This window comes from Catharus ustulatus, chromosome 1, assembly GCF_009819885.2.
Source record: "Catharus ustulatus isolate bCatUst1 chromosome 1, bCatUst1.pri.v2, whole genome shotgun sequence".
NCBI lineage: Eukaryota > Metazoa > Chordata > Aves > Passeriformes > Turdidae > Catharus > Catharus ustulatus.
In genome coordinates, this window is record NC_046221.1 from 133,225,083 (window position 1) to 133,233,615 (window position 8,533).

Consider the following 8,533-nt stretch of genomic DNA (forward strand, 5'->3'; position numbering starts at 1 on the left):
CAGCAGGGCAGATGATGCCAGTGCCTTAAATTCTGGCTGCAAGCTCTGGGCAAGGACAAATTCACACCTACAGTAAATACAGCTGAGCATAGGTAATCATCATTAACCATTTGTGTTTTTTTATAAAGGCTGCAATGAAGATTCGTATGGAAAATCTGATCTGATTTATTTAAAGCAGTTTCTGCTTCAGAAATTTTCTGAATCATGTGAATGGTGGTGCTCATTTTAGCCTTGGCACCACTGTTGCCTCACTGTGTGAGGTTCCAGAGAGGACTTCTCTACCTGTCTCTCTCAGTTATGAGATACTGAAATGTCACTGTAGGAACTCAAGGCAGGCTCCTTGATTCACACAAGCACACTGTAAATGTAAATGTGTATTAAAAGATCTTTGTGGTTACATCGATCATGTGAAACCCCTGGTTTCTGAAAAAAAGGAAAGATTTCACCCATTTTAAAAAGGGTAGAAAGGAGCACCCCAGGAACTACTGACCTGTCAGCCTCAGCTCTGTTCTGGAAAGATCATGAAAGAGATTCTCTTAGAAACTATGCTAAGGAACATGGAGGAGAGGGAGGCAATTTGAGATGGTCAGCATGGCTTCACCAAGGGCAAGTGCTGCCTCACTAAACTGGTGATTTTCTAGGTTGAAGTGACTGCATCAGTGGACTAGGAAGGAGCCATGAATGTTGTCAATCTGGCCTTCTGTAAGATCTTTGACACAGTCCCCCACAACACCCTCCACTCTAAACTGGAGCAAGCTTGATGGGATGGTGGATTGTTCAGTGGATGAAAATAGGCCATATATCATGCAGAGGGTATAGGGCAATGGCTCAGGGTCCTGAGGGACACCAGTAACAAGTGGTGTCCCTCAGGTGTCTATACTGGGAGCAGCACTGTATAGTGTCTTCATCAGTGGTACAGACAGTGGCATCAAGTGCACCCTCAGCAAGTTTGTGAATGACACCAAGCTGAGCAGTGCAGTTCACACAGCTGTAGGATGGGGTGTCACCCAGAGGGACCTGAAGAAGCTGGAGAAGTGGGCCCATAGGAATCTCATGAGGCTCCATAGGATCAAGTACAAGGTGCTGCACCTGTGTCAGGGCAACCCTTGGTTTCAACACAGGATGGGGATGAATAGATCAAGAACAGCCTGGCTGAGAATGATTATGGGGTTCTGGTGGATGAGAGGCTGGACATGAGCTGCCAATGTGCAGCCCAGAAAGCCAATTGTGTCCTGGACTGCATATCTTTGTTTGTTTAATTTATTTGCATATCTGTCATTTTTACTGCTCTGGATTTCCTCCTTCATGTCAGCATGCAGAGATAGGTATACACAGCCTACATGGCCCCCACCTCTGGGTTATGGCAATCAGGATGTAATCTAGTAATCTACCTCTGCAGTGCAGCCATAGCTGTGGGAACACCCAGGATATCAGAGCTAAACAGAACTTGGGTAAACACACTGCTTAGGTGTGATATTGCATAAATAACACAGAAGTCTCATGATTGTGCATCACTTTTCCCCAGTGACTGGTGCATTGCATCCTGACTTTGCGTTCAGAGGTGCTTGTAGAGGTATTCACAGTAAATTCCTGCTAAACTGGGTTGAGATTAAAAAAAAAAAAGATTCAGTCAAGGCCTTTCTCTTGCATCTGGTAATTCATGCAGGAGGAAAACAAGACTGACTGAACTGCTTTTTAATGAAATAGAGAAAGCTCCATTTAGTTTTCTGGAAAGCGTGTATTCCTGTTCTGTTGTGCTTTACATGCTGTTATTTATATATCTGTAGTGGACTTGTTTGCTATTATGGCTTAAGGCTCTTTAGAATCAGTTGGTATCCCAGCCTGGGCAGTGGGCAGCTCTTCAGCCTGCACATTTTTGAGTGCTAAGATGTGCTTCATTTCTAGTGCCTAGCACTGTCACTGAGGTAGGCATTGAACACTTATGAGCTAATGCTTCTTACTGGCACTAAGTGTTACTTTTCTCATTTGACAGTGGAAAAGCTATCTAAACAAGGAATAAAAGCACTGATCAAAAGAGAGCCTAGATGGCTAAAAAGAACTATATTTAGTTGCATATTCTTGTTTGCTGACACTGTTTTCGGAGTTTACAGTGAGGGACAATGTAAGTACTACCAAGTTACATCAGTGAAGAACTCCTGTTAAAAAGCAGTGTAGCTGGTTCAAAGGCTGCCCATCAAGGCACTTGCAGAGGCAACAGGGATACCACCTACTTCTTGAATTAATGTGTTAGATACCAACACCCTCTGCTTTTCCAAAGGGGAAATCAAATGTATCTGCTGTGCCTTGCAGTGAACTTATTATCTGTGCCTCTCAGGGTAATTGAAACAAGCCAGGACTCACTTTCTGGTCCTGGAATAAGGGCCATAGCATGTCCTGTGTTTGTACAGGTGAACTTCCTACATATTTTATTGCATACAATCTATTGGAAACCACAATCTCATTTGGTTTAGTGAATTTAGGCTCTCTTGCAGAGAGTTCTAACTGACATTTGCCAAAACTACACTGGGGAGCTTCCATTTGACTTGTATGGGCACAACTGACTCTTCTGGCATGTGCTTAGGTTGCTACATACAGCAGTGTGACCCCAGGTTTCACCACCACCTCTCTTCTTGCTACATCCCCCTTGAGTGGCTGTGTGACACCTTGTCCCCAGTCTGTCTGGACACTTAGCCACAAGCTGGTTGCTGTGTGAGCACCACTGCACATGGTATTCCTGCACAACAGAGGTATTTAGATGTCTCATAAATGAGAGAGGCAGCCTGGTGTCTGCTTTCTGGAGTTCTCTACTGAATTTAGCCACTGGCATTCATCCTAAGTTTCATTACAGGGGCCAAAATGCATCTTCTGGAACCTGTTGTATGTTTTCTTGTGCCTTTCCTTGTTTTCAAAATAGTGCATTAATGCTTGTTCTTGCACTGTTGTCTCGCATGTGGTCATTCATGTTGCCTTTCAGCAGAAATTCCCATTTTTTGTGACTTTTGTCACAGAAAGCCAGCACTTACATGAATGCTGTTTAACCAGTCTTTGTTAGGTATGCAGTCAGACTAGAACCAGCTGGTCCTGTGCTCTGAGCCAGGAGCATGAGGGTGAGACCAAGGATTAGAAATTGAGTCCCCTCTTCTTTCTCTTTGGGCAAAGGTTTGCAGCCTGGAAAACTGGATATGTAGAGGGGGTTGACTGTGTGCCAGGACAGATCATATATCTATTTTAGAGAGAGCACTGAAAGGTGTTTATAGAATGCTGTGTTTTAATGCTCATGGGGACTGAGCCACGTCTAGGATGGGAGCCTTGTGCAGAAATTCCTTTTTATTTCTAACTTTCCACCACTTTTCTTTGTGTCTTTGCAGGAGTCACATTACGTCAATATTTTCAAATGGATACTTAACTCCTTGTTTAGCCATTTAAAAAGAAGCTTTTAATTTCCTTGAAATACTGACTACCTAAAATATCCGCTAGTTAACAGAAGCTCCAGCCCTGTGGATCACATCTGTTGTGGTGTTTAGAGATTTTAAAGCTTAACCTTTAGGAACAAGTGCTCAGGAGTAGTCTTATTATTAGTCTAACCATCTCACTGGAATGTTTGCAGATGTACAGAAGAACATGAGTAAGAGCACAATACATGTCACAGCCTTTAATACAATTAAATTTTAATATATAGTCTTTTATAATTATAATTTTGTTTTGTTTAATAATTTATTTGAATTCCAGCTATGCTCCTTTCTCAACTGACACAACTTGCTGTAGTATCATAGAAATGAGATTTCAGAACTGCATCTAGAGCTTGATCTCCTGTACGTAAGTGTCTGATCTTGCAACTGCTTGAGCCAAATATCTGGCTCAAGTGGAGGTGTTCTCCACCTCCTCCTCATCAATCAGATATTCTCAAATGAGTTAAAATATCAGTTGAGGAAATAAATATGTCTACAGCAAATGCTTGGAAGAACTAAAGGATCACAAGATAGGACAGCAATGTTCATGCCAGAGGAACCTAGGAGGCGAAGCAGGGTACAGTGAGTGAAATAGGAAACAATTCTGTAGGTCTTGGCAGAGCTTTCCTTTGCAATAGTTATCTAAAGCTGTCTGGAGGCTTTCCCTGGAACCTTTCTCTCTCTTGACCCAATAATGAAAGAATTAATGTTACAAACTTTGTTGTGGGATATGTAAAAGAAATGCAAACCACCAGACTGTCGGCTGATAGCCTTGGGAAATCCTGCCTTAATGTTAATCCTGCAGGACTTGTTCAAGGGCTAAAAGCACTCAGAATAGCTGGACTGTGGCTGTTTCAGGCATTTCTTTTAAATATGTGCATTTTTACAGAGAGAAGACACAATGGATCCATGGGACCATAAATCCAAAATATGTAGCAGAAATAACCTGTATGATTCCATGAAGATAATTAAGAATAAAGGGTCTTGAGAGGCCATTAGACCACACTTCACAATGGTGCAGATCAGTGCAAGAGCACACAGTTTGGTGAGGTTCAGAGGGGACATGCAGATCTGGCCTCCCCTGAGGAGTGCAGGGAAGCCTGATCACACACACAGAAGGGCTGTGGATGTCCCCTCCTTGCTCTTCCTCATGGGGACCTTCCTGATAAGACAGGGGTGGTTCTACTGCATCAGGTGCTGACAGCTTTTTCGCTACTGCTACCAAATCTGTCCTAACACATTTTTGAAGGGTAAATCTAAACATTTCCTGATGTCACGTTGCAGGGGTGCCAAGGGTCAGTATCTCCTTATCAGGAGGAAGCAGTTGGTTTCAAGGGACAGCCCAGATGACCAGATTGCTCCAAGCCTCAGCTGTCTCCTGGTTAACACGCTCCAGCTGAAGGATTGAGCTTACAGCAGGGCAGGAGAGGGAATGCTCTGAGGTGCCATTTCCAAAAGTATTGGCAGTGCATGTCTTGGTCTTTTTATTAGAATCACAGAATCATTTAGGTTGGAAAAGTCCTCTAAGACCATGAAGTCCAACCATTAGTGATTTACATTATTGCATTACTCTGAATGCTGTGTCCCAAATTTACCAAAGATTTCATGGCATTAGTCATGTCAGACACTAACTTTTGCAATTTTTTGGTCTATTCACTTCTTTATCCTGTTCAGCTGCGGTTAACAAGCAGTTTGCTAAAGACCCCAGTGGCAATAAGAGCAGGCCAGATCACCACTACACATCAAATCTGTGGCCTCAGAAAAGTGTGTCCTTTTGCCATGGGGTTTTCTGTGAAGAGCTGATGCTTTTGTGACCAAAGGGTCAAAAATGATGCTTAGGGAACTCTCACTGGTGCTGGCAAAGGGTGGCCCCAGCAGGCTCAGCTGTGGCTGAATTCAGCTGTGGGCCTGGCTTGGGTCACCATGGCTGTGTGGCAGAGTTTGGCAGATAAATGCTGCTCCCCTGCCCTGCTGAATCTGGTCTGGGGCTTTTCCCAGCTGAGTCTTAGATTTCCACCTTGGTGTGTGTCCGAGAATATTTATGATCAAATGAAGCAGACGTTACACACTTCCCAGCACAATGAATGTCAGAGACATCATGGATATCCTTGGAAGCGTTCAAGGCCATGTTGTGTGGGGCTCTGAGCAACCCGATCTAGTGGAAAGTGTCCCTGCCCATGGCAGGAGGTTTGGAAATGGAGGATCTTTAAGATCCCTTCCAACCCAGGCCATTCTATGATTCTAAGATATTCCAGGTTCTAGATTTCACAGATGTGTCAAATGTGAGCAATAGCTCTCCAAAGAAAAAATGGGAGGTGAAAGTAATGGATATCTGAAAGCGGATAATCAGGTGGCAATAGATTGGTCGTGAGGGAAGTGCTCATTTCAGGGTGCAGATTTTACAGTGTGATCTCCTGGTTACCTCAGAGTATTGCAAAAGACTTAATGACTTAAACAGTCAATAAAATAAATGAATTTTACTTGAGCTCTCTGCTAATGCAGAAAAAAATTCAATAAGGCCTGCAAGGAATCTAGAATGCATTACCATAACATAACCAACATAAGCATCAGTATACCAGGAATCTTGGTGGTTCTTCTCTTCTCTTCTCTTCTCTTCTCTTCTCTTCTCTTCTCTTCTCTTCTCTTCTCTTCTCTTCTCTTCTCTTCTCTTCTCTTCTCTTCTCTTCTCTTCTCTTCTCTTCTCTTCTCTTCTCTTCTCTTCTCTTCTCTTCTCTTCTCTTCTCTTCTCTTCTCTTCTCTTCTCTTCTCTTTTCTCTTCTCTTCTCTTTTCTCAAGAAATCACCCATTCAAATTACTGCACTAGGTAATTTTCCTTTCCATCTCTTTTATAGTCCTATTAAGTCCTATTAGATGTCAATATAGTGATAGTTTTATGTCCTAAACTGCAATCCTGTTTATATTTTATCTTTCTTTGCTATAAAGATAAGAGAACTCTCCTAACCTGCTAGTCAAGTCTGGACATTTTGTGACATGAGCTTGCCTTTCTTTGATCAAGTTAGGGACACTTCCTTACTATTTCCTAGACTCTCAATCACTTATTCATTTTCTTTGTCATCATAATCGCATCTATTTGATTTTCAAAATTCTTTCTACTTAATGTTTTCACTTGTATTTCATTAAAGGTAATTTCTGAAGGAGTTATACTAAAGGATGAAGGGTGAAGTCTTCATGTTGGAAACGAACTAGAGACAAACCAGTAGGTACAGCTACCCGCTTCCTTTAACCCTTGTGCACACACAGAAAGGTTTTCAACTGATTGAAGCCACAGCTCTGCAGCTCAGGCCCACTCTAAATCTGAGAAACTACAGGACACAGCCAGTTAGAGACATTTTCAAAGGGGTTCTAAATGAAGCAGTTCTGTATAGAAAGCTGTTGTTCTTCCTAACAGGTTTGTCCCCATTTCTCAGTGGTGTTATGCTTGTGATCTCTCTGCGAAGTTCAATTTTTTTTGCCATCATAAGGAAGGTTACTGCTTTGAAACCAGCCAAAGTGATGTACCTGTGTCTCTGTTCTCACTTTTCCCCCAAACACCATCAGCTTTTTTCTGAAGAATTGAGAGCAGGGAAAATGATTGTTCTTTTGTTCATGGCAGTTAAAGGGATGATGCTGCACTAAGACTGGCTAAAGCACTGTGGTTTCAGGATTGCTCATAAAGAAGATATCAATTACCAAAGAGAATTATTGGCCTCTTCATCATTGTTTCTATTATGTTTTCTTACGAACAGAAAGAGGTATTTTATTAGCTTTGCTTAATAAGGTAACAGGATGAGGATTGCAGGAATATCTGGCTGAATGTTCCTTGTCTGCTTTTTAGTTAGCATGGAAGTGGAGAATGCTTATGAGTACTGAGTTCCTCATTCCCAGGTTTATGGATGAGCCTCTATTTTGTTCATTCTGCATCAGAAATTGATATTATGAGGAAAATACATTTGTTTTTACAAAAGGGAAAATTTCCTTCATCAAGGTGGAGGTCTAAGGCTAAGCTGACGTATTGCATTTTAGCTGCTATGTGCTTATCTGCAGTTTGTGTTCTCTCTTCTGCACTTTCAATTAACAAAAGTTTCCTTTAATTCCAAACCAGGAGAATAAGACTATAATTTTTTTTTTTTTTTTTTCCCAGGTGAAAATTGCTTGTGATATCTCAAAATCTGTTTCAAATGAAAAATTATCCATAAATGTAGTGCCTGTTTTGGAATGGAATAAAGATAGGGCTCAGTATGATTTCATTGTGTTTCTTACAAATGCATTACACTGAATTAAGTTAGAATATTGACTTCTGTCATCATGCTTAACAAGCTAATGGCACAGGGCAGTAATGCTACAAGCCAACCAGGTATAATGTAATTTCATTCATTTCACAGGTTCTGATATACTTATTGCTACTACATTGTGGTGGCAAGTCACTGACCAAGGCCTTGGTGATCCAGTTTCTGGCTACACACATTGGTTAGCTGAAAAGATGGTCTTAGGAGTATAGCTTAATGAGTGAAGCTTATAGCAGCAGAGGTGGTATTTTCTATTTAAAACAGTTCAGCTTTTGAGTATGTTTGGAGCAGAAATTTGAAATTTCTCTGCAGTTTATAGCGTGTGAAGACCTGTAAATGTTTACAGCACTGCTGTGTAGTCAGAGGCATGCAAATGTAAAAGAAGCAACTCTATCTGTAGCAACACATGCTGCAAAACCCTAACAGATAATGTTTGCTGACATAATTTAAGGCAGGTACATTCAAACAAAAAACATAAATTACATAGTGGGGTTGATTAGAAACCTAATTTCTTTTCTAATGTTTTATGTTGTTTCTTGTGGAGTCTGACTATCTTCTTCAGACCTTTGCCACTGCTGGACATTAAATAATTTAGCTGTCCTGGCTGGAGCAATTTCTAAAGCTGAAAATTGCTGTGTTTGAGAAATAGTGAAATGGGAGCTGCAAGTGTGTGGTTTAAATGCACAGCATTTTTTTTCCTTCCTTTGACTGAGAGAAATTTCAGTGTGGTTATTGTGAGGCTATGCTGGTGATAAACACCAGGTTTAATTTTAAATAGACAGATGGATGGAAGTGCAG